Source organism: Vidua chalybeata, chromosome 2 (genome assembly GCF_026979565.1).
Source record: "Vidua chalybeata isolate OUT-0048 chromosome 2, bVidCha1 merged haplotype, whole genome shotgun sequence".
NCBI classification, from domain to species: domain Eukaryota; kingdom Metazoa; phylum Chordata; class Aves; order Passeriformes; family Viduidae; genus Vidua; species Vidua chalybeata.
In genome coordinates this window covers 2,868,689-2,893,929 of record NC_071531.1, presented here as the reverse complement: position 1 = coordinate 2,893,929, position 25,241 = coordinate 2,868,689, and the positions used below count along the sequence as shown (strand labels likewise).

Here is a 25,241-nt window from a genome sequence, read left to right as displayed (position 1 = left end):
AGGGCTGGTCAGAGAAGTTTTTTTTTTTTTTTCTGGAGTATTACTCCAGAGAGCTTTGAATTAAAAAATAGCCACAAGGCAAAAGCCCATTCTGCTGCTATTTTCCAGTTGCAACCTCAGGTTAGACATTAATGGTAGCTGGAAGTCTATATCCACAATATCCACCAATCTTCAGCTGGAAATTATTTACTTCCAGGTATTTACTTTCTTGTCTCACTCTGGAGGGAAAATAACAGAGTCTATCCAAGGGCAGAGCCTGCCTTGCAGTCAGAAAACCCTTAACATTTGCACACACAGCTTGCAATCCACAGGAGTAAATTATGATTCCACAGAGATTTAAGGATTTTTTTTTTTTTTTGAAGCATCTGCATTGATAATTCTGTGTGTCAGTGCAGACAGTGAAGGCTCAAATACTTAAACCAGGGAGCCTCTTATTAATCCTGACTGCCAGTGACCTCCCCACCCTTTCTGGCCATGTCCATAGTGGGGGAGCTCAGCTTCAGACTCTGACACCTCTGTGGACATCCACGCCCTCAGAAAAACCTTTCAGCCACAGGAAGCCTCTGAATCATCCTAAAACGGAGGAACAGGGTGTCCAGAGCAGCTGTGGCTGCACCTGGAACTTGGAAGTGGCCAAGGCCAGGTTGGACACTGGGGCCTGGAGCAGCCTGGGGCAGTGGGAGGTGTCCCTGCCATGGCACTGGATGATTTTAAGGTCCCATCCAACCCAAATCATTCTGGTGATGCCTTGTGAAGGCTGAGCTAGAGCAGAGGCTGGGCAGAGCTAAAGAATAAAGCAGGGATTTATTAAAGGATCTCCTCCATGGATCCCCCTTGGGCAGCAGCAGAGCCCAGCCAGGGCTGCAGCCAAGAGGAACCAAAATGGTCCCAAAATGCACGAGCGCTCCCGGGGGCTCTCACTGGGATCAGCTCTGCTCCATTTGCACCTTGCAGTTCATTGTCCCATTCCAGCTTTAGCCCAGGCACTCCCATCCTGCTTGTTTTTCTCTCTCCAGCCCACGCTGTTTGTGCTCCTGGGCCTGAGCTTTGGATCATTTGTCCTTGGTGCCCAGCTGGAGCAGGAATTGTTTTGTCTCCCTGCTCTGTGCAGAGAGCTCACCATCCCATAATATGAAGCTCAGACCCACACACTAAAGCAGCACAGAATCTGAAACATAGAAAAGCTCAAACCTGAGGCATCACTGGGATTTTATGAGTTTGGGGTAAAATGTAAATGTAAACTTTGCCATCTGGCTTTGAGGCCTGATCCTCATGTGCCCCATGGCTAAAGGAGGTTAGAGACAGTTTGGGTGAGCAGAGGTTCTCCCACACACCCTAGGATAGGGTTCCACAACCCATCACAGGCCTGCAGAAACTGCCTCAGTCTTGACTTCATTTCATTTCATACCCTTTGACCTGTGTAGGGTCTTTAAATTCAGCTGTGCCTTCAGGAAGAGCAGTCCCAGGTCTGATTGCTGCTGCCACGGCAGTGATGGCATTTCAGAGACAAACACTGGGGATCAGAGGTTTGTACAGCTGGTCTGGATTATCCCACATTCCTCTCCTCTGTAGATACTGTTGGAGGCTGACCTGAGGAAGCCAGGATTTTTTTTTGGGACTCTCTGGAGCAGAACACTGGGGCTTGTTTCCTGATGACAGCAAAGTGCTGGCATTTGTGCTGATTTCTCAAAAAAAAAAAAAAAAAAAAAAACCAAAAAAACACCCACAAAAAAACCTCCAAAACACTTCTGGACAAGAAAACAATGATGTGCAGATTGAAAGGGTGAAACAGGAGGCTGAGGGAACGAGTGGCATGATGAGAGCCTGCACGAGAGCATCGTTAATTCAGTGCTCTAATCAACTGTGTTCTGCAGTGCTTTATCACAACCATCCCTGCTCCAGCCTCTCCAGCTCAGAGCACTTTGCAGCATTGCAGGAAATCCTCTGCTTTTTGCTTCCCATTTTAAAAAATAATTTCATTGTGTCTTGTCAATACAGACAACTTTGTCAATGAAAGCAAAGGAGAAATTATCCTGTAATTTTGTATTTACCATAATCAAGAGCAGGGGTTCATTAGAACAATGAGCAATTGTCAAATTATTTCTCAGAGTAGTTATCTGAAGAATGAGAAAAGGGTATTTCCTGCCTTACTGCTTTTTCTCCCACCATCTCCTGCAGACACACAGAGTCTGCAGTTTCTATCAGCCTGCCAGATCAATTTCCCATCCCTGAAAAGAAGCATTTATGTTAAATGATTGTAATTAAGAAGCTCCTTACAGCTCAATAGCTGTCTGGACACGCAGAGGTAATTCCCCATCGATTCCCATGGGGCCAGGTTTCCACAGGAAGATCTTCAAAAGGCACTGCCTGCTTTGGGAGTGCAGCTTCCCTGGGCTTCTTAGAGAATCTTAGAGTGGAATCATGGAATCATTAAGGCTGGAAAAGACCTCAAAAATCATCATGTCCAAGCAGTGACTGGTCTGCACCTTGTCACCCAGCCCAGAGCTCTGAGTGTCACATCCAGGCCTTCCTTGGACACCTCCAGGGATGGGCACTCCAAACCCCCCTGGGCAGCCCCCTTTCCATGGGGAAATTCCTGCTGCTGTCCAAGCTGAGCCTGCCCTGCCACAGCTTGAAGCCATTTCCCCTTGTTCTGTCCCTGTTCCCTGGGAGAACTTCCCCCTCCTGTCAGGGAGCTGTGCAGAGCAATGAGGTCTGCCCTTACAGCATCAATGAAAAGAGCTGGGCAACTCCAAAGGGAAACTCCAAAAAAGTAATTTTATTCCATCAAAAGACCTCAGGAGGCTTCTAGAGATGCCACAGTTTGGTCCCTCAAGTTTCATGGGATGCCTCTCTAGTAATTAAATCAACGTGGCCATCTACAGGTGTGGGAGACAAATCCCTGTCTTCAGAGCTCCCTCTCAGAACTGTGCCCACTAAACTTCCTTGTGCTGTCCTGCATCACTCTCCTCCTGTCTGGCTTATCAAAACATCAAGTTTATGTAGAAGTCAGGCTTATTTTTATCTCACATTGCTCCTGACACTCTCCAGCTGCAGCCTGAAGTGGCTCAGTGCCCCCTGGTCCCAGAGGTGGCCTTGGACTCTCAGAGCTGGAACCAAGAGCAGGGGCAGGGAGGACACAGGTGGGCAAGGAAATGGAAGGAGTCATTTTAAACTAATTAAAACCAGAGGATGTTTAATGATCTCAGGATTGCCATCAACTGCAGCTGGCTGTGGATCAGTGTCAGTGCAGAGAGGGAAGGGGAAGGGGAAGGGGAAGGGAAGGGGAAAGGGAAAGGGAAGGGAAGGGAAGGAAAGGGAAAGGAAAGGGAAAGGAAAGGGAAAGGGAAAGAAAGGAAAGGGAAAGGGAAAGGGAAAGGGAAAGGGAAAGGGAAAGGGAAAGGGAAAGGGAAAGGGAAAGGGAAAGGGAAAGGAAAGGAAAAAGGGGAAGGAGCTATGCCAGTTTTGGTGTGTTCCTCAGTGTGCTGCTGGCTTTGGTACAAGTGCAGGAGAGCAGAACTGTTGGATGAGAAATAAATAAAATATCTCATTTAGTTTTTCATTGAATAGGAGCTGGGGATTGCCAAACCTTCAGCCAGCAGCACTTGTAGAGGGGAGCAGGGAGAAGGAGGCAGCTGGATCCCAGCCCATCAGTGCCACCAGTGTCCAGCAAACTGGGCATGTCCCACCAAACCCACTGTCTCTCCAGGCATCTCCAAATCCAGGGCTGGTGTGACTTACTGCACAGGAATTCCAACCCTTCAGGTAGTTAATCATGTTCAATAAACTAGATACATGTTTATCTCAGCCAAGTATTCCACAGGGATGTGAGCAATCCTTGGGAAGCTGCTGGATTCTATCTATGAGGCATAATTACATTAAAGCATAAAGTGCATCCCAAGCCTTCCGTGATTACAAACAAAGCAGTGGTAATCCACTTCCCCCAAATACACCAAAGTTACCACTAAAAGCTGCAAGAGAAACAAGCAGAACATTGTAGTGATCAAAAAAATGTTCCAACAATATCTGGAATATTCTAGGTGGCTGTAATTATGTGTTGGATGTTTACCATGTAATTTTTTGTTTGTTTGTTTTTGTTGGTAAGGATTGACTTACTCTAGATGTTCTCCACACATTCACCACCACTAAACTTTTCCCTAAAACAGGACTTAAAGATTTAAAGGTGACCCTAAACTCCTGCTGCAGTTCCAAATTCTGGGTCTGGCTGAGTTCTTCATTTCTAGCCAGAGGAAGGAAAGCTATATCAAAATATAAGGTGGTTAAAATTTGGAAGGGGTGGAAAGGAGAAGAGCTTAAAAGAGAAGGCAAAATGACATAAAAAAAAAAAAAAAAAGCCCTAGAATTGGATCATAAAGACTCCCATATTTGGAACAGTCCATTCCACAGCTCTGGGATGGCTCCCTGGAATTTAGGTGACCTGCAACGTCTGGATGTTGTGGATCACTATTTTCTACCCCTTGCAAGTGGCAAATTTGTGGTCTAAGCTACAGCAGTGAATTCACTGACCCAATACCACCAAAGCATTTGCCTTCTGGATATACAGAAAATGTTTTCCCTTGAGTAATTATTCTTAATAAACTCTCTAGAAAAGAAAGAGGACTCTCTGTGTATAAGCAGCAAATGCCTGATATTGACACACTGCATTCCAGCAGTGTTTGCTGCAGGAAAGAGCTTTGCTCTTCCAAGGAGTAAGACACAAGGACAGCAGATATGAAACCAATTTACCTCCAGAACTTCAACAGAAACACTATATAAAATCAAAGAAAATAATAATAATAATAATAATAATAATAATAATAATAATAATAATAATAATGTTTCTAAAGAGCAGAACTCATGGTTTGTTTGTTTTGTTTTTAATTCCAGCTGCTTTCAGAAGCCAGACTGGTGGGTTTGGGCACAACTGAAATATTAGCAGATAATTAGGCAGGAAAATCAGGTAGGGCCTTAGAATTACAGCAGAGGAAAGATTTATCATATTAACATGAGCAGAAATAATAATAACAAAAGAAAGTGGAGGAAGCCTTGCAGGAAATGCTCAGGAATAGTAAAACCCACCAAGCTGCTACAGAAATAGAATCACAGAAAATATGAGATCTGCTAAGTGCATTTTAGTCAAAGAGCATTAAAGTCTCTCCGTTCACTTCAAGGGGTTTCGTATCAGACCTTAAATGTAAATTTATTTTAAACAGGCTGGTATGTAGGAGAGAGAGGTCTGACATGCAGCTTCCTTAGCACATCCCAGGATGACTTCATTCCTCCAGCCTGCCATCAGAAATATTTGTGCAATCCAGCCTCAACTTTGCTCCTGTTTGTGCTTGGTCGGTGTAAAAGCAGAGCCAGCAGAGCCAGGGAAGGTGATCCAACAGCACATTCCAGAAACCTCTACAAACACTCCAAATCCTTTCCCACTGTGATGATTTTAGATGGAGTTTCTCACCTTTGGCCACAACACCAGCACATGGTGCTCCCATGGGAGTTCTGCAGCTCCCCAGGATTTCAGAGCCCGTTTTCAACAGAGGTGGATGCACATCAACACAAACATTTACCAGGAGCTGCAGGCTGAGTGTTTCTGCAGGATCTTCAATTAAGATCAGCCTGCCTTAGGTCCAAAGCATGGATTTGGGAGTAAACACAAAAACAGATTTCAAAGCAGCTTATTTTAAAATTAATGGCTGTTGGCACCTGCGTGGAACGTCAGTCAAGAGTGGTCGAGGTGAGCACAGCTGAAATGGTGAAATAAAAATATTAAGCCATCTGTTATGTTTTACATATTATTTTTAGAAATGCAGAATAAAGACAGATTTATTCCTACTTCCCCTTAATGAAGTTTTACAGAAATAAGTAGTGCACTAACAGGCTCTTGACAATTTATGGCAATAACCAGTCCAGAAAAAGCCCATTAAAAGGCCAAGTGATGTTCAAACCATTAAATGTGTAGGCAGGGCCACCCCATAATTTTCAAGACAAAAAACCAGCCCAGGAGCTGGGCTGTGCAGTTGGAAAAGGTGGGAGCAAACAGTGGCAACTGAAATGGCAAGAAAAATCTTCATTTTGTTCTTGAAAACAACGCCTCAGGCACTCTCCTTATGAGCAGAAGGGGGAGAAAAATCCAACTTCACTGTCTGCAAATTACACAGAGGAAGGACTTCACATTTCCACAACAATTTCTGGCTTCAGGTGAATTTCCCATTCCAGTGAAATCTGAAGCTGAGTGAGGCTGGACCCAAAGCACATACTCCACATTTCATCATACTCACAGTCAAAAAACTGCATTTTTGTGAGTTGACCTGAGATGAATTGACCATCATTAGTGAAGATGAATCATCAGGAAAAACCACAAGCATAAATCAAAACAAAACACCCCACAAAAAAAACCCCAAAAACCTAAATTTCAAACCTAACTCTCCAGTTCTAATTGTAATTATCAAAGCCATACTCAGTAAAATAGAATTAGCACTTCTGCTCAATCTCACACACCAATGTGGGAGGCAAAAAGGAGGGGATCAGTGTAGATTGATGCAGCTGGATAAACATGAATTAATGATTAGTGGAGAGGTCAAAATTAGAACTGTTAGAACTAAAGGTTAAAAGAAAAGTTTTAGAAGTTTCTCTCCTCAGATAGAAATGTTCATAAAATTAATTGGAAAATCAAGTGCTTTACCTTTATACTGCCTGTGATTCCTTCCCCTAAGCCAATAATCAAGGATTTAATTAGGTACAAGGACATTATCTCGTGTGCCTTCCCAATTTCCAGGATTTTGGTGCATGTGGAAAGATTCTTGTCCAGTGTATGTGCATTTGTTACTCTAATTTAACACCTGTCATGGATCTTAAATGAACTCAGGGAAAAAAAAAAAAAAAACAACTAATAAAATACAAATACAAGAATTATTATATAATTTCACAGAATCATAGGAAAATAGATTAGGAGTTTTGGAGTCCTTCACAGATGCCAAGAAGATGGAATAATCCCATTCCTCAGCCGTTTGTTCCCAAACCATCCCAGTGCACGTCCAGCCTTCCCTGCTGGAGGTTGCACAGCTGATCCACGTGAAGCTGGATGTTGGTGCAGCTCCCAGATTTTATCCCAGGGTGGGTTGGTTCCCAGCCTGGACTGATGCATGGGCTGCTCTTTTCCAGGTGCAGGACTTGGTGTTTTTCCTGTTTCAACTTCATGAGGTTCTCGAGAGCCATTTTTTTCTTTTTTGGCCGAGTGACATCCCTGGGCATCCTCTGCTCCTCCCAGTTTGGAGTCAGCTGGAGGCTGAGATTCCTTTGGTGCCCCAAAAGGAATCAAAAGGGGCATCAGGAGCTGTGAGATTTTAATCTGCAGACCCTTCAAAGGCCAAGCCCACTTCCCACTCCTCCTTACAGTCCATCCATCCACTCCATTTGTCCTTTTCTTGGCCAGCAAAACTGTAGGGATAATGCTGAAAGTCTTGCTAAAAACGGGCTGCTCTCCCCTCACCCACAGATCCAGACATTTTGTGGTAAAAATCTGTCAGGTTGGCCAGCCATGGGTAAATTTATTGCCTGCAGAGGTTGTGGAATCCCCATCCCTGGAAGTGTCCACGGCCAGGTTGGATTTTTTCTTGGAGCAACCTGGGAGAGTGGAAGGTGTCCCTGCTCGTGGCAGAGGTGGAACTGGATGAGCTGTAAGGTCCCTTCCATCCCAAAACATTCCATTATTCTACATTCTACACTTCTAAATCCAAGCTGGCTGTTCCTGACCATGTTCTTGTATTTCATCTTCTAGAAATAGCTTTTTTTTGGAGAACATATTCACTAGTTTTCCCAAGGAGTTCAGGAAAGTTAATCAGCCTGTTGTTCCCTAAATCCACCTTCTTATTTTCCTTAAAAGGACAATAAATCATTTCCCTCTTACAGCCGTAGGGGAATTTTTTAAATGTAGTTTGATTTTAAATGTTCATTATTCTAATCTTTAGATTTCATATTCCTTCCACTTAGGAAGGAATCCACTTAGATTTTCAATTCCTTCCACTTGGAACATCCTTTAGTCTCTTGGTGCTAACTTGGCTGATTCTCAGGGTATAACTTGATTTTCTGTGTGAACAGTCCATCACTGGATGATTTCTTGGCAATCTTTTTCAGATCTGTGTCACATTTCTGGAAGGTTTATATTTCATTTCTAAACCCCAGTCCAGGAATGGGTTTGGAATTTTCCTTTGTGAAGTGTTATATTTATGAAATTCCTGCCCTCACTAAATATTTTAATTCTGTCCTCTCCATGTGCACCTGCACTGGAATAGGAGTCATTTGAGAAACTTTCAAGACATTTGCAACAAAATAAAGGTCAATAAAAGATTTTAATCATTCAATTGGCAAATATTTGTTGTGTGAGCAGCCAGAGCCCACAGAGAACACGCAGTTCTCCAGGAATTTTGCTTTAGTTACTTCTGAGCCCTCCTTGTTTGCTTCTGATATTTCCAAGTGGATATTTTTGATCTCAGCCAAACATAAAAGGTGGCGGCTGCTTTTGAAGTGCCTGAGAGTTTCCCAACTCATTTCAGTGGGAATAAATTGAAACCCTTAATTACATTTTGTCATCTCTATCAATCTTTGTGGAAGAACTTCAGCACAGTGGTATTTTCCTCATAGGCATATCCTTGTGGGATAATAATTGAAAATGTGAATTAACTGCATTAACTATCACATAATCAGGGGTTTTTTTTTTCTAACACAGTCAAATTTCTGATTGACTTACACTGCTACAGCAGTGACTTGAATTAAACAGCTGCCATTTTGCCATTAAAAGCAGAGCAAGAGGATTACAAGGAATTCTGAAACAAACAAATCCTCGCTCCACTCTGCTGTTGTGCAAACTGTTTTCTCCAGTTTCTGTCTCAGCTTCATGACTGCAGACATCTCTAGACTATACCCAAAGCCACCAGAGCTGTTTCAGGTGCTGAAATAAACTGAATATTCATTATTTATTCCCCCTCAAGTGGCTGATCTTTGCCTCACCTTCTTTTCCCTCTGCTTCTTCTCCTGCTTCTTATATCTGTAGCAAAATAAAAAGAAAAAAAAAAAAAAAAAGGAAAGGAAAAAAATCTTTTTTTTTTTTCATTCAGTTTTTCAAGGCTGCTGAACAAAGCCTTTTATCCCCACTGTACCTCTGAAAATGTGCCATAGTTACTTTCCACACTTGGATGGATTTCCCACATCCCTCCTGAAGGTGTTCTTCCCTTTTGCTCAAGAAATATTAATGACAAAGCTCAGGCTTATAAAAGTATGTTGACAAGTGGCTGAATTATCCTGTTGGAGGAGAATTTTAATTTGCTCAGATTAGAAGGGAGTAAATTCCATTCTTTAGCACAAACCCTCACCTGTTCTGGAATGGTTGTTGCTTCCCCATTGGATATTTATTCTGTCTTCTACTGGAGTGATAAATTTTGTCCTCAAAATACGAGGACAGGCTAAGAAGTGCTGAAGGTGCTGAAGTGCTGAAAACCCTTCAGAACACAAAGCACAGGCAGGCAGAAAATGCCATTTTCTAAACAAAAAAAAAAGCAATTAACCCTAATTAACCTGTGCCCCTTCTACAGGCAAGGGGCCAAGATGAAAGAACAGAGTCCTTACTAAGAAATAAAACCACAAAGAGAGTTTATTTTAGGGAAGAAACCTGTGGCATCAGGACAGGGACCTGGAGGGTGACACTGCAGGGCTCTGTTTACCCTCCCTCAGATCCATCAAAGTCTCGGAGCCCTCAGTGGACACACATTCAGTGCAAAATCAAATAATGGTTCTCTGCTAATTTCCAGCATTTTGAACTCTTAAGTAGCATCTGAAAGAGGAGCTTTTCTCCTGCCTCTAGCAACTCCCACAGAAAGAGGAACATTTGGAGCTTAGCAGGGCTCCAGTAGATGCAGCACACAGCATCTCTCAGCTCCACAGCAGGGACAGGGCCAGAAAAAGAAGATCTGATGGAAAGAGATGCAAGAAGAATTCCACGGCCAGCTCGTGTAAATAGTCACCTATTTGCACCAAACAAGAATCTCATGCTTAGTACCCAGTTCTCCATGTTTTTATCAGGTCACTGGATGAAATCCTTGGGCTGCAGCAGCTCATTACACACACACAGAGATGGACACTGTGCCTGGCACAGCTATCCTCTCATCTGAATAATCCCCATTAAAGAACTTTGTCCTTTTAGCTGCCACAAGCTGAGGCTGTTCACCTTCCTGGTGGAATTCAGTGCTCCACGCCACTGTCACTCTCCTCATCGAGCAGTTCCTGTCTCTCCACGCTGCTGCAGCATTACATAACCACCCCTGTGCAAAAGCTGGAGGGAAACCCAGCTCAGGAGCCCAGCAGAGCACAGCCACGTCCAGGTGTCTCCTTGGAGAAAGGCACAAACTCGGAGCTGACCAATTCCCACTGGAATTGCAGTGCTGGGATGGAGAGGGGGGAGAGTGATGTGCAAACAGCAGAGTCCAAGAGAATACAGCACCTTTCTAAACCTGCTCATATTCCAGGGAAGCATTTCTGTCTTTCCTTCAGTAAGGGTGTGGATTTCTCCCAAGGTGCCTGAACAGGGATTAATAGAAAACATTAATTGAGTAGCAATATTTATTATTTATTAAAATCCCACTATTCAACATGCACATAAGGCCTTCAGCTCCGTTCTGGGCATACAGAGCATGGAATAAATGCAGTGCTAAAACTTAATTTATTCCCAAACTTCAATGTGGCGCTGTTTCCTGGGGAATTATTCCCACCAAGATCCAGGATGGATTTCCCACATCCCTCCTGAAGGCGTTCTTCCCTTTTCCTCAAGAAATATTAATGACAAAGCTCAGGCTTATAAAAGTATGTTGACAAGAGGCTGAATTAGCCTGTTTCAAGGACTAGGCAAATTTTAATTTGCTCAGATTAGAAGGGAGTAAATTCCATTCTTTAGCACAAACCCTCACCTGTTCTGGAATGGTTGTTGTTTTGCCACTGGATATATATTCTGTCTCCTACTGGAATGATAAATTTTGTCCTCAGAATATTCCAGACACAGGAAAACACTCACAGTAACACTGCTGTGCATCTTTCAGAGCCCAAGGTAGCAATTTTCTACAAGAAAATGTCCCACCTTTAATTCACCCCAGGATTCAGTGTCTGCCTTAGAACAAAGCAGCAGAATTCATTTGGGATAACTGTTCAGTAAGGCACTGCCTCAGCAGCTGCCAAAAGCTACAGAATACAAGTTACAGGATGGAGTTTTAAATACAACATAGAATCACAAAATCACAGAATCCCAGAATCACAAGGTTGGGAGACCTCCAAGACCATCGAGTCCAACCCAGCCCCAGCATCTCAACTCAGCCCTGGCACCCAGTGCCACATCCAGGCTTTGTTAAACACACCCAGGGATGGTGACTGCACCTCCTCCCCGGGCAGCCACTCCAGTATAAACATGTTTTATTTAAGTTAAGAGCATCACAATGTACATAACCAAGAGCATGAACATTTTAACACAGCACGCCTCAAAGACCAAGCAGTACATCATGGAATGATAGAATCCCAGAATCCCAGAATGGTTTGGGCGGGAAGGAACCTTAAAGTTCATCCAGTGAGCAGGAACACCTGCCATGGCAAGGACACCTTCCACTGTCCCAGGCTGCTCCAAGCCCCGGTGTCCAACCTGGCCTTGGGCACTGCCAGGGATCCAGGGGCAGCCCCAGCTGCTCTGGGCACCCTGTGCCAGGGCCTGCCCACCCTCACAGAGAAAAATTCCTTCCCAATATCTGATCTGAACCGATTTGAAGCCATTCCCTGTTGTCCTGTCACTCCAGGCCATCATGAAAAGTATCTCTCCAACTTTCTCTCAGGCCCCCTTTGTCATCTTCAGATGATTGCAAAGCTTTTGCCACAGAACCGGTGTCAGCACAGAGAAAGAGGAGGGATGAAGTTGGGCATCTTCATCTTTGAGACACTTTGATGTGGCACCTGGGGACGTGGGTTCGTGGTGGCCTTGGCACTGGTTGGTTGGGAATGGTTGGGCTAGGTGATTAGAGCATCTTTCCTAAGGCAAACGAGTCTGAGTTTCCAGGTGTGTGCAAACACCAGGGACTTTGGGAAGGGCCTGGAATCAAAGCCATGCTTAGAATCATTCATGAAAAGGTTCTAAGTGGGATGAAAATCCATTGAACAAATCTGATTATTCCCAGAATTCCCAAAACTCACAGAATGACAAGGTTGGAAGAGGCCTTCAAGATCATCAAGTCCAACCCAGCCCCAACACCTCAACCTTATTCCCCTTTATTTCCTGTATTTTTGCATCAGCACAGACAACAGCTGAGGTCATCAGGATAACAAGCTCCTGGTGCAACTCCTGTGCACAGAAAGTTTGTCCAGTGCTTTTCCAGACATGTTTTGCACAGGGAAGGACTCGACACAAGTGCCAGGCAGTGACAGGAGAGGAGAGGAACAAAGTGCTAATACACCCTGGGGATTGAAAATAGATCACTCACCTAAAAGGATCAGAAAATCAAATTTCTTGTGAGCAATTGGAAGAATCCCACAGATTCCAGGAGCTGTCAGTTGTAGGGATTTGGGGGAATTTTGTAGAAAACTGCAGCAGTTTGGGAAAGCTGTCCTCCAGAGAAAGGGCACACCCAGAGAAATCCATATCAAGTATTAAAAGATAAGAGATTCACTGAGCGAAGTGGAGAATTTCACACTGACCTCACAGGAACAAAGCACACAGAGACTGTGCCATAACATCAGAGATAATTTCTGAAGGAAATAGGGGTTAACACTGTAAGCCAAGAAACAAAGAGAAGTTCAGCCTGGAAGAGGCAACAGTAATAGCAAGAAATTAATCTGTGAGGAGATCAGCAGCAAGAGGAAGTGCTGGGAGAGTTTCATCCCACTTCTCAACAGAAAGGAAAGATACAGATGACATTTAGTAGGATAAAGAGTATTTTTCGTGGATTTTTGCACTGGAAAGGCCTGTGGTGAGAAAGGAGCTACTCAACCCAAGAGGGACGATCCTCCCCTATAACTGGATAGCACATAACATAAATCTTGATGTTCTCAAATCAATTAAACCTGAAGAATGCACTAAAAGCCAGCCTGAGACAACATCAAGTCTATCTCAGAATTCATGGAGAATGAGGGGAATTCCAACAGGCTGGAGAGAACACATGTGGTGCCTGTCTTAAATGTGAAGGATGTTTGGCAGGAAAAGGAAAAGAAACTGGTGAATTATGGACCACTCACCTTAAATTAAGCTCTCTGAAAAATAAAACCTGCTTTAAGCACCAGGAAATATAAGCCAAAATGGCTTTATCAACAGCACATTGCATCAAAGCTGCCTCATTTCATTCCACAGTAGATCAACACAGGCTAAGAAAGAAGCTGAGGAGGGTCATATATTTTGATTTTATTAAGATGTTACACCATCTGCCACAGTGTTCTAATCAGGAAGCGGGCAAAGCTGTTCTAGGAGAAATTACCTTCTCATGGCTATAAAATTAATTGTGAAACATGCCAAGGAGGAGTTACCAGGGGTGCACTGTCAGCATGGAAGGATGTGGCCAGTTGGGTCTGCCCAATTCTGTCAGGTAAAATAATGTTTTTTGTGTTTTAGAGGGTAAAGTTAGCATCCAAAATGATCTCGGCAAAATGAAGAAAAGGTGTGAAAAACCAGGTTCAACTCCAATAGCCACACAGACTATTGCCCTAAAACAGGACTAATTGGCTACAAAAACAAAGAAAAAACAAACCCAGAAATAATTGGCTACAATTACAAAGGACTGGAAACAGCCAGAGAACAAAATTCCCAAACATGCTCTAGATCTCACATATTCCACCCTGGAATGTGTGAATCAGGCCCAGGAGAAGCAGAGCATCCCACTCCTGAGAACAAGGATCCAACCCCTGCCTTGCTTTGTGCCTGATGACTCCACCACCACAGAGCCTCCACTTTAAATTCTTCCAAAGTTGTTTGATGTTGCTCTGAGCCAAACATTTCCTCAAGGTGTTCAGCATTTCAGGGACGCAGGGCAGATGTTTTACCCAGCTCCTTGTGGGTTCCAACAGCCTGGTTGTGTCTGCCAGGAGCAGATCCTGAGCAAGAATAAAACTTTTGGCTGCCTCGCTGAGACATTTGGAGGAGGAGGAGGAGGAGGAGGAGGAGAAGGAGGAGGAGGAGGAGGAGGAGGAGGTGAGAGGCCTTTCCCAAGGAAGGCTCCAGAGCTCTGGCTGAGTCACCCTGGGCTCAGGACTGTTGCCCTGATTTTTAAAAGTGTTAAGTTTTCTTTTATAGGTCTTTTGAAAGTTTTAAAGTTCTCATAAAACTTCTTTAGCCTTCTGATAATGTTTACATATTTGAGAGTCAGAGTTCCCACGCAATTTCATGTACAAATAGAATAGTTCACGTAGTTCTCTGTGGGTGGAGAAAAATGATTGACTGATCTTTGGACCAGTGCAGTTGGAGAGGTGGTAATTCCATCCTCCAATCCACGGTCACCTTTGGAATGATATAAATATCAGATGTTTGAACAAAACTGGCTCTTTTTCTCTTTTGAACTTACCAAGCTTCTGTGTACTCATTTCGTGTCCAATAGTGACACAGGACCCCAGGAGCAGTTAGGACTGGGGAAGTGTTAGGAATAGATGTGGGGGTTTAGATAAGTCCCTGCCTTTTGCCCAGGCCCCTGGCAGCAGGCAGGAGTTTTATTGAGGTGGCCAGCACCCCAAAAACCCACTCTCATTCACAAGTTGTTCAATAATGGCTGATTTGTTTTATTGTAGAATGAATTATTTATATAATGGCTGATTTGGTCTATTGTAGAATGAATTATTTATTTAATAGACACAAAACTAACAGATGTAAGACTTAAACTAAATACAACACAGGAGTAAAGACAAAAAAAAAAATACTAGTAGGTAAACACAGCACGAGGTTAAAGTTACCTATTAATGTTACAGCTAGCAAAGAAATACTATAACTCAGAGAAATCCATGAAATTCCTTCCCTCACTAAATATTTTAATTCTATCCTTTCCATGTGCACCTGCACTGGAATAGAAGTAATTTGAGAAAGTTTCAAGTCATTTGCAACAAAATAAAGGTCAATAAAAGAGTTTAATCATACAATTAGCAAATGTATTTTACTGTCCAGTTGTTGGTGGGGCACACATTGAGATCATTTCCCTCAATTCCTAAGACATTAACCAGGGAATCTGTGCCCAAACTCTGGGGAGAAGTCTTGAACCCTTCAGGGTGTGTGTAGAAGGCTTCTGCCTCTGTGATAATTTGTGTGCCTTTTATAGTTTGTAAAACAGTGTCTCTCAGTCAAGAATATTTCCTTTATCTCTTCCCACATCTGCTCTCCAGACTAAGATGTTGATCCTTAGCAGGGACCTGAGTCCTTTTGGCACCAGAGATGATCCCTTTGGGCCTTTCAGCCCCTGGGTTATCTCTTCATTTCTACACCCACCATCTGTGCTAGAGAGAGGGGGAGCACAGCCCTGCCACAGGAAGAGCCCAAATGACAGCCCTAAAATGCTCTTGTCTTGAGGTGCCTGGGGCTGGTGGGCTGGGGAAAGCAGCAGAGCACAAAGGCAAGCACAACACTCCAAAACCCTTCCAGGGCTTTCCAGCCGAGCGCATTGAAGCAGCAGAATGTTCCTCTCTCCTTTTTGGGCAGCAATCACAAAAAGCAGATGTTACACTCTGCTCATTTTTGTCACTGGCACCCGGCCCCCTGGCAGGATTTGAGCAACTGTTGGCATCCTTGAGCAGCTGGGCAGCAAAGCTGCTTCCTTCTCTCACACAATGCCAGGCTGAGCAACCTTTGAGCCTAAAACCTCCTTCCTTTGTGATCTGGATTTTGGCAGGCTTCTCCTCCACTCCCCCTGCTCAAGTGGGGTGTTCCCCAATCCTTACAGAGTCTGGGGTGTGTCTTTACTGCACCATAAATGCTGATGAAAAATAGATGTAAAATCCATGACTCTCCTTCAGCTTTCACTGCAGAAACGCTTCCAGAGCTGTCTTTGCAGTTTAACTTCTCAGGATCTTTTTGAATTCAACCTTCATCCATAAAGCAGGAAAAAGACTTAAGTGTGATGCATTTTACCTGGATGTCTAACATAGTACACAACTTTACATAAAATGCTGAATAATTCTGACATTAGACAAACAATTTAAAAGTGAAAATTGCAATCATTGGCAATAAATCATTTGGAGAATGGGTGCTGTTAAATCCAGCATTGATAGGTGGAAGGAGAAAAATGATGCCTTATAGATCACAGTTCTTTTGCTGGAAGCTAAATGTGATGTCTGCTGTGGAAAATAAATAAAATCCCCAAACAAACATAAAAATTATCTACCTATTGGTCAAGTGCACAATATTAGGAATGTCACTGATAGAACATTAAAAAATATAAATAATATACACCTGGTTAGGCATCAGATGTCACTTTTTCTGTGTTTTAATTAATTACTATGAAGAAAGAAAAAAAAAAAGTCCAAAACCAAACAAAGTTTGGTTGTGAGATCACACAATAAAATACTAGAGAATATAGAATGTAAATCCTCTGGGTGGGAGTTCCAGCAGGAAAACTGGAGATGCACTCAGCAACTGGAGGAGAGAGTCATGATTGAAAGGAGAAAGGGAAAAGCTGCATGGAACAGTGTTTCAATACAGTGCAATGGTCCAAAATTGCCATAATTTCCAGATATCTTCATAAAAATCAGCCGTGTAAGTCCTGCCAGCTGTCAAAAACTCGGGCATGCAGGGGGAGTTGGGCTGGACTGCTCCCAGCCAGTGAGGAGGAAATAAATATTTCCTGCCTCAAATCCTGTTTGCAATGGGATAAAATGATCTCTGGAAGCAACAGGAATCATCTAAGAAAGAAAAAAGTAGGTGAAATTAATTCCATAATTGCCACCTGAGATTTCTTCAGCCTGGGTGAATGTATTATCCATGGGAAATGTGGTTGCATGGAAAATTCCACTGGAAGTTTAATTTGGTGTGTCCTCTTGAAAAGAAAGGGATGTGTTACTAAAGGGACAGGGCAGGTTCCTGGGGGAATTCAATATTTTTATGGCTTTTAGCCTTTGATCCATACTTTGGATCTTGCCAGCAGAGACAACCTTCAGTGTTTGGGAGGAGTAGGAATTTTAAAACTCCTTAAAAAGCAGTTTGGGGGAATACACTGGATGTAGCCTCATGAATCACGTGTGAAATATCTGCTTGTGTTACTCCAAAGGTTTCCAGGCAGAATTTATGGAATGAACTTGAAGCCAAATGGTCCTGATGTGAGGATATGCTCAAACTCCTTTTCATCTTTCACTGGACACGTGTAGGATAGAGAATAACTGCTCCAGACATAGATATCAAAACTGAATAGTCTCTTCATAATTACAGAAAACCTACATTAAAAACTCCACTAAAATTATCATATATCTGTTTATGCTGTTTATATCTCTTTGGGAATCATTTACAGGACTCTGCACAAGATATTTTTAGATTACTGCATGATTTCACGTGACTTGCATCTAAATTTAATCCAAAATTAAAATTAGTAACTACATTTATTTCAAAGCCCCAGAAGCTGGAGACTCTTCCAATAGATGATTCAATAACAAACCAAAGAATCAGAGAATTGTTTGGGTTGGAAGGGACCTTAAATTTAATTTAGTTCCAACCTCGTTTTGTGGGCAGGGAACCCTCCTCTAGACCAGGTTGCTCAGAGCTTGTTGGAGCCTGAAAATTGAATTTCAATGAGTTTAAATGCAAAAAACATATATTTAGTTAATGAAATAGATGATTAATTAGTTGAAAAAACAAGAGTTTGTCACACAGGGATATAGAAGGAAGTGCTCTCTGATGAAGTGAGAGCTGGCATTGCATGAAGCATTCCCCAGTCACACATTTTAGAACATTCATTAAAAGCAGGTGATTCAAAGGAAATTTCAACAATATTTGAACTCCTTCTCCCGTCTGTGTTGAGTGTGGCTCTATAGAAAGATTTTTGGCTGCTGGCAGGGAGGACACACAAATTCCATGTTTCCCGTGGACCTGTGCAGACAAACCCCCTGCATCAGTAGCAGCCACTGCTTTATTCTCAGGTCTGTTCAGCCTTTAGCTAAATTCCACTTTTGAGGGGCAGAACCTGAAAATCCAGGGAAGAACATGACTCACAGATAAATTTTTCTGTTGTTTCCCACAGCAGGGGTCTGGTGATGTCCTCTCACACCTGCAGACCTCACCACATAACCCCAGGTGAGGAGCTTGTCTTTGGAAAAAGCAGATTTTTCTGGGTGATATCCCAGTTGTTGTCATGAGAACTCCAGAAATGGTGAATCCATGTCACACCTGCCTGCTGGAGCCACAGGTTATGGTGTAAACATCACTAAATATTTGTGCTGGTATTCATAGAATCAAAACTGAAAACTCTGATTAATTACAGAACTGAGATGAAATTTTCAAATAATTCCATCTAGACCAAGACTTTCAGGACACACTGGCTTAATCAGGGTTTAAAACAGAGGCTTAAAAGAAGATCATGCTGTCACTTATCCCAAACTATTTGACATATTCATCCATATCCAGGTGCCCTTTGCACCAATCTCCCTTCCCCTCCTGTTGTGGTTTAACCCTGGCTGACAAATAATTGATTTTCTCACTCCCTCCCAGCCCACCAGTGAGCAGAAGGACAAGTAAACCTTGTGGGTTGAGATAAGGACAGTGTAATAACCATAATAATAATAATAATAATAATAATAATAATAATAATAATAATAATAATAATAATAATAATAATGATAAACAATAATAACAATGATAGTAATAATAATAATAATAATACATTGGTACTACTGATAATAATAATCATAGTAATGAAAAGGAGAGAGAGTGACAGAACCCAGGAGACACAAGTGATGCACGACACAATTTTCACCACCCACTGACAGTTCCCAGCCTGCTCCTGAGCAGCCACTCCCAGTCAGCTTTCCCAGTTTTATACTGGGATTGGTGTCCTCTGGTGGGGAATATCCCTTTGGCCAGTCCAGGTCAGTGTCCTGACTGTGTTTCCTCCCCACTTTGTGTGCATCTCCTCACTTTCAGAGCATGAGACGCTGAAAAAAATCCAGGATTTAGGGAAAACTGCTCACACTAAACTTCAGTGTGGTTTTTCATACTAAACCCAAACCAGCTACTAGGAAAAAATTAAAATTAAATTAAGAAATAAAATTAACCCTCCCCCAGCCACAACCAGGACACCCTCCAGAGTTTCCTCTCCAGCTGGATCACCTCCAGGTTTTCTGCATCCCAATTTTTTTTCAAGCCACGGCACATTCAGTTATTAGTAAATACAGAGAAATGCCAGCTCACAACAAGGCCAGATGAAATATTTAAATATCCACCATTTTTGTCTGTTCTGAAACTGATGACATCTTCCCAGTTCCATTATATTTGCAGTTCCATATCTCTGCTTCAGCACTGCAAATCTATAAGCAGCTGTTATTACCTGTTTTTCTCTATTAAAGGTTATAAGTCTGAAGTCTGTTGAGGACTTTGCCTGCAAATATCAAATTTTCCTCCCCAGTTTTCACTGTGAATTCTCTTATGTTCTGCACTGGTTCTGTCAGCACAACATCACTTGCAAGCACATTGGGGTCCCCCACTCGAGTAAAAGACACAGAATGCATAAAAAAAGGTACTTTGCTGTCTGGAGAGAAGGGCTTTGTTCCAGTTCTCTCTCCATAATTATCTTTTCTATTCTTTTGGCATGAAGGAGTCAATAAGGAGAGAAGAAAGGAGTTCGTTAAAGTCGCTGCTGAGGAATGGCAAGGAAAATAAAAGTAGTAAAATTAAAATGCAAATTAGAGGGCATGCATTTGTGCTGTGAATGGATTTGCAGGAGTCACCTCACTGTGGCAGGGAGCTGATCAGGGGTGTGAATCGCCGGTGTGAAGAGGTGAAAGCACAGCACAGCACTGAGAAGTGCAAAGGTGCTCAAACAGGTGCTGGGGAGAGAATTTCAGCTGTTCCACAGGTCCTGGTCACTCCACTGTGACACAATTCCAACATTCCTGTTTCGTAACAGGAGTGAGTCCATCACAGGGTGCATGGAGGAGGCAGGGCACTCATGAGATACAGTGAGAAAAAAACAGAGGAAAAATAACTTTAATGACTGCAAGTCTGCCAGGATTCCTCCAGCACAGCACAGCTCCACTGCCCTGACTGATTCCTCACCCCTGGAGCAATTCCTGTAAATCTGGGGGGAAGGGACTGCTGCCACCCTGTTCTCATAAACAGATCATCCTCTTACCCCCTCAATTAAAAAAAAAAAAAAATGCACCTCTGAGGGACAAATATTGCAAAATCTTTGAATTTTCCAAAATTTAACCGAGTTAAGGCAAATCTAATAAGTCCAGCTGGTGACTAAGATTTTTTTTTTCCTGCTTTTAAAAGGAAGTGTTTTGTTGTTGTAGGATGTTGAGCCCTTATTGTGCACTGCTGCCATGGAAGGTGCATTATAATGGAAATGTAGATGATGCCAGGCCCCAGCATGTGTTTTCAATTAAAATTCTGCTAAGATGTTAGAGTATGACCTGATTAGCTCTGCCAGTTATCAGAGCCCAGCTTCTGTGACCCCTTATCTTATTCAACAACTGCTGTCTGACCCCGTACATTTGGACAGGAAAGCACCACATCCCTAAAAGACCAGGGAAGTTTTATGGAGTCTGCAAAACCTTACACAAATCATTTATTGTGGGCCAGGGGTGGCACTTCCAGCTGTTGTGTGTCCCTGAATCTCCCCTGCCTGCCCACACATCTTAATAAGAAATAATTAGCAGAGCTCAAACTGCAATTCCACCCTAACAGTGCAGGTTGATGTCTGGGGTTTTTTTAGTTATAACAACTGTACATCGTGGAATTTGCTGCAGTAGAATTACCTGCAGATTCTTGAGGCTTGAAACAATAGAAAAGTTGTCTCTTTTCATCCAGGATTCCTCAGTGGTGTTAGCAGAAAAGGAGCAGCATGAAAGCCCTTTCTAAGAAGCACTGTCCTTAGTCAGCAGGAAAAGAGCAGTGTATTATTTATGGAAAGCAGGCAATATGCAATCACAGAGAAAGGGTGGTAGATGAACTGAGGGATCAAGCCTGAGCTTTGAAAATGTATTTTATGTCCCACATATATAAATATGTCAGTTAGGTTGATGATGAACTATTATCAAAAGACAATTTTCATGTAAATTTTACTTTAGACTCTGATTTCAAGCAGTGGCCATTCATTTTGAGTTGTTCCCTGTGAAGTTGTGGCTGCCACATCCCTGGAAGTGTCCAAGGCCAGGCTGGAGCAGCCTGGGAGAATGGAACGTGCCCCTGCCCATGGCAGGGGTGGGAATGAGATGATCTTTAAGGTCCCTCCTTAAAGGGATTCTGTGATTCTACATTCAGACTGTCACAAAAATTCCTTTTCAAGCACTTCAGCCTCAGCAGTCGCCTCTCCTCACCCTCCCCAAAGACACACAGACATTATGCAGACGTTTTCAGCCTCTTGTTCTGCACCAGCAACACGAGGGGATAGCTGGAGAGGTTGGGAAGACAGGAGCAGGTTCTCCAGCTGGGAAAGGGAATGTTTTTAGCACAGAGCTGCATAGGCAAGGACTTTGCCTGGAGGTGGGTGTTAATGTAACTTTTTTAAAAGTGACAGTAAAAATGCAGAGCCCATAAAAGCCGGGCCAGATGGATCCCTCCCTGCTTGCACGGGTTGTGCCTCAAATACCACGGTGCAGATGGGCTTTGGGGGGTGAGGTGGTTTTCTGCTGGGTGAAACTCAGTATTGATAATGCCAGGGAGAGCCTGGGAGCTTTCCAAGGGTGGGGATGGTGAGTTTACACTTTATTGACAAAGGTGTCTCCTCTCCAGCTCTGTCCTCACGTTTCCCCCAGCAGCACCCGGCCTGCTCCGCTGCTGCCTCAGCCTGTGGCAAAGGCAGCTGAGAAGGGTCCAGGCTTTGAGCTCAGGGAATCCCAGAATCCCTGAGCTTGGATAAGACCTCCAAGGTCATCAAGTCCAAGCTGGGACCCAACCCCACCTTGTCCCCAGCCCAGAGCACTGAGTGCCACCTCCAGGGGACACCTGCAGGGATGGGCACTGCAAAGCTCCCTGGGCAGCCCCTGCCAAGGCCTGAGCAGCCTTTCCATGGGGAAATTCCTGCTGCTGGCCAAGCTGAGCCTGCCCTGGCCCAGCCTGAGGCCGTTCCCTCTCCTCCTGTCCCTGTTCCCTGCGAGCAGAGCCCGACCCCCCCGGCTGTCCCCTCCTGGCAGGAGCTGTGCAGAGCCAGAACTGGTGCCTTGTGAAGGCTGAGCTAGAGCAGGGGCTGGACAGAGCTAAAGAATAAAGCAGGGATTTATGAAAAGGATCTCCTCCATGGATCCACCTTGGGCAGCAGAGAGCCCAGCCAGGGCTGCAGCCAAGAGGAACCAAAATGGTCCCAAAATGCACGAGCGCTCCCGGGGGCTCTCACTGGGATCAGCTCTGCTCCATTTGCACCTTGCAGTTCATTGTCCCATTCCAGCTTTAGCCCAGGCACTCCCATCCTGCTTGTTTTTCTCTCTCCAGCCCACGCTGTTTGTGCTCCTGGGCCTGAGCTTTGGATCATTTGTCCTTGGTGCCCAGCTGGAGAAGGAATTTTTTTGTCTCCCTGCCCTGTGCACAGAGCTCACCATCCCATAATACGAATCCCAGACTCACACACTAAAGCAGCACAGAATCTGAAAAATATAAAATCTAAAACCTGAGGCATCATTTCCCCCATGAGGCATCAGAAGGTCCCCCCTGAGCCTCCTTTTCTTCAGGCTCAGCCCCTTCCCAGCTCCCTCAGGAATTCTCCAGCCCCTTCCCAGCTCCCTTCCCTGCCCTGGACACGCTCCAGCCCCTCCAGGTCTCTCTGGAAGTGAGAAGGCCAGAACTGGACATATGGAAAACATTCACTCCCCCCAGTGAAAGAGAGGACAACTTATTTTAACCAAAAAGTTTAATTTCCAGGTTGGGCCCCTATCTGGGTACCTTTTCTAACCAATTAAAGGAGGCAGACACCTCCCGAGCTGCCGTCTTTAGGAGGGAGCAAAAGAGGTACTTTTCATCCCAATTTCCTGTAGTGCTGGACAGGGTGAACCAGTAGAGGTTTAACCTTAGGGGTGGCTGAAATCCAGCAGGTGAGAAGTAAAAAAAATCCATCAGCCTGTATATTACCATGTTTATTTTGAGTTATATCTGAAATTATTTGTTTCAGTGCAGTTTAGGGTACACTCACCTCTGCTTTTCCAAACCTTTTTCTGCAATAATCCTCACTCCTGGAGCAACCTTTGCAGAGCTGTGTGGGATTGCAGGGCTGCAGATTGTGCTCTTCTAGCCTGAGTTGCACTCCCAACACCCACAGGCTTGCACTAGGAATTTGAGGCTCATAAGGCTCAATGTTACTTCTCAAAATGGGTTAACAGACCTGGCATCACCCTCATGATTTTATAAATTAAGCTGCTTTTAGCTTAAGTCTGGATCCAGGTTCTCTCTCCTCAGCAGCCCTTTTCAGTAAGGTTGTTGTAACTGGAAGTAAAAAGGCTGAAAAAGCAAGTAATTAATGTGCTAACTGTGGGAGGGAAAAAAAAAACCAAAAGGAAAACAAAAGGAGATGTGGATTTCTGTGAAATCATGAAAGGGGAAAAAAAACCCCACTTTTTTACTGTACCTTAGGCTGGTTTGTCACTCCATGTTTCAATAACAGGAAAGGAAAAAAGAGACAGGAATGTGCAAGGTTCTGCCTTCAGACTCCTGCTGAGCAATAATGGAAGTATAACTAATTAAGGGCCTGATCAAGGTCCTGAAAGCTTCCCACTGGTTTCAGATGGCTTTGGATCAGCTCTGAGAGCATGGAGTGTAAATATGACTGCATTACAAACACGGTCTGCTCTCAGTCAGGGCTGCCTGAAGGATGCTGCCATGCCAGAGCTGGCCCAGAGCTGCTCTGGAGCAAAGTCAGAGGTTCTTACTTCAAATTAAAGCGATAGATGAAAGCTGTTCTTGTTCTGGGAAGGGTAAATGGATAAAATGGTAGAGAGAGGGCTTGGGGAAAGCTGGGCTGAGCCATTCGTGTGCTGCTCCTGACACTGGTGGGAGAAGGAGAAGAAATGAGAATTTCCCTCTTTTCAGCACACCTGGAGCACAGCATCCAGTTCTGGGCTCCTCACTCCTACAAATACAGAAATACACTGGAAAGAGTCCAGGGAAGGGCTGCAAAAGGAACTGGAACTTCTCTTCCCTGAGGAAAGGCTGGGTGTGCTCAGCCTGGAGAAGAGAAACTCAAGGAGGGTTTACCAATGTCCATAAACACCTGAATTGAAGGTGTAAAGGTGCTTTTCACAACCTGAAACACAGGAGGCTTTGTCTGGATAGCAGGAAACACTTTTTTTTTACTCTAAGGGAGACTGGGACTGCCACAGGTTGCCCGTGGAGGTTGGGGAAGTGCATTTGGCATTTCTTTTATAACTTCTTTATCTCAGAATCCTGACTGGTTCAGTGATAAACTGTTTGCAGAGAACAGAAAATCCCTAACTGCATTAAATATTAGTCCTTATGTTCCACAGGTGCTTTCTTTTCGATTCTTTAGCCATTTATAGGACCTCAGCTTGGTTCTGAGGGAATAAATATTCTCCTCAGCCTCCGAGTGTGGGCTGACCTCCACCACAGTCTGTGCCTGTTCCTGAGGTCGCCCCAAAGAGGCTGTGACAGAGCTGGCTGCAAAAGCTGAGACATTGATACCACAGGAAAAAAAACAAGCCTAATTTGAAAGGTTATTCAAACAGGAGCATGAGGAATGAAACCTTTGATTTCCAGGGCTCTACTCCTGGTTTTTCACATCTTTTTTAAAGTGTGAATTCAAACCGTCCGGGGCCTTGCCTGCCTGTGCTGCTTTTGGAGCCACCACACCTTTTCCCTACCACAAAACAGAAATAAATCAAAGCCTACCCTCCAACATCTGTTTACTCCCTTGTATTCTGAGTCAGCAGATTAGAGGAGAAACGAGGTAATATGTTAACACACAGTTAAAAGAAAGAAAAAAAAAAAGACTCACTCATCCATAAGCAAAAATCACAGAACACGATTCATTCTGGCCTTAATTCTGCAAGCAGCAAGAAAACTGACACATGAGAAACCACCCAGGCTGAAAAATGTATCTTCT

The 25,241-nt window shown here is 43.7% G+C and overlaps 1 protein-coding gene across 2 annotated transcripts in view; it reads left to right on the top strand.

Moving 5' to 3' along the window:
- KCNJ6 (potassium inwardly rectifying channel subfamily J member 6) overlaps window positions 1-25,241 on the top strand; it is a 164,380-nt gene that overhangs the window by 5,019 nt on the left and 134,120 nt on the right. Inside the window, exon 2 of one of the 2 annotated variants that reach the window (XR_008429222.1) lies at window positions 5,214-5,779. The exons of the other annotated variant lie outside the window; for it this stretch is intronic. The gene's annotated coding sequence lies outside the window, so the exon portion shown is untranslated. Of the gene's footprint in view, window positions 1-5,213; window positions 5,780-25,241 lie in introns of those variants that run through there. 2 annotated transcript variants of the gene reach the window in all.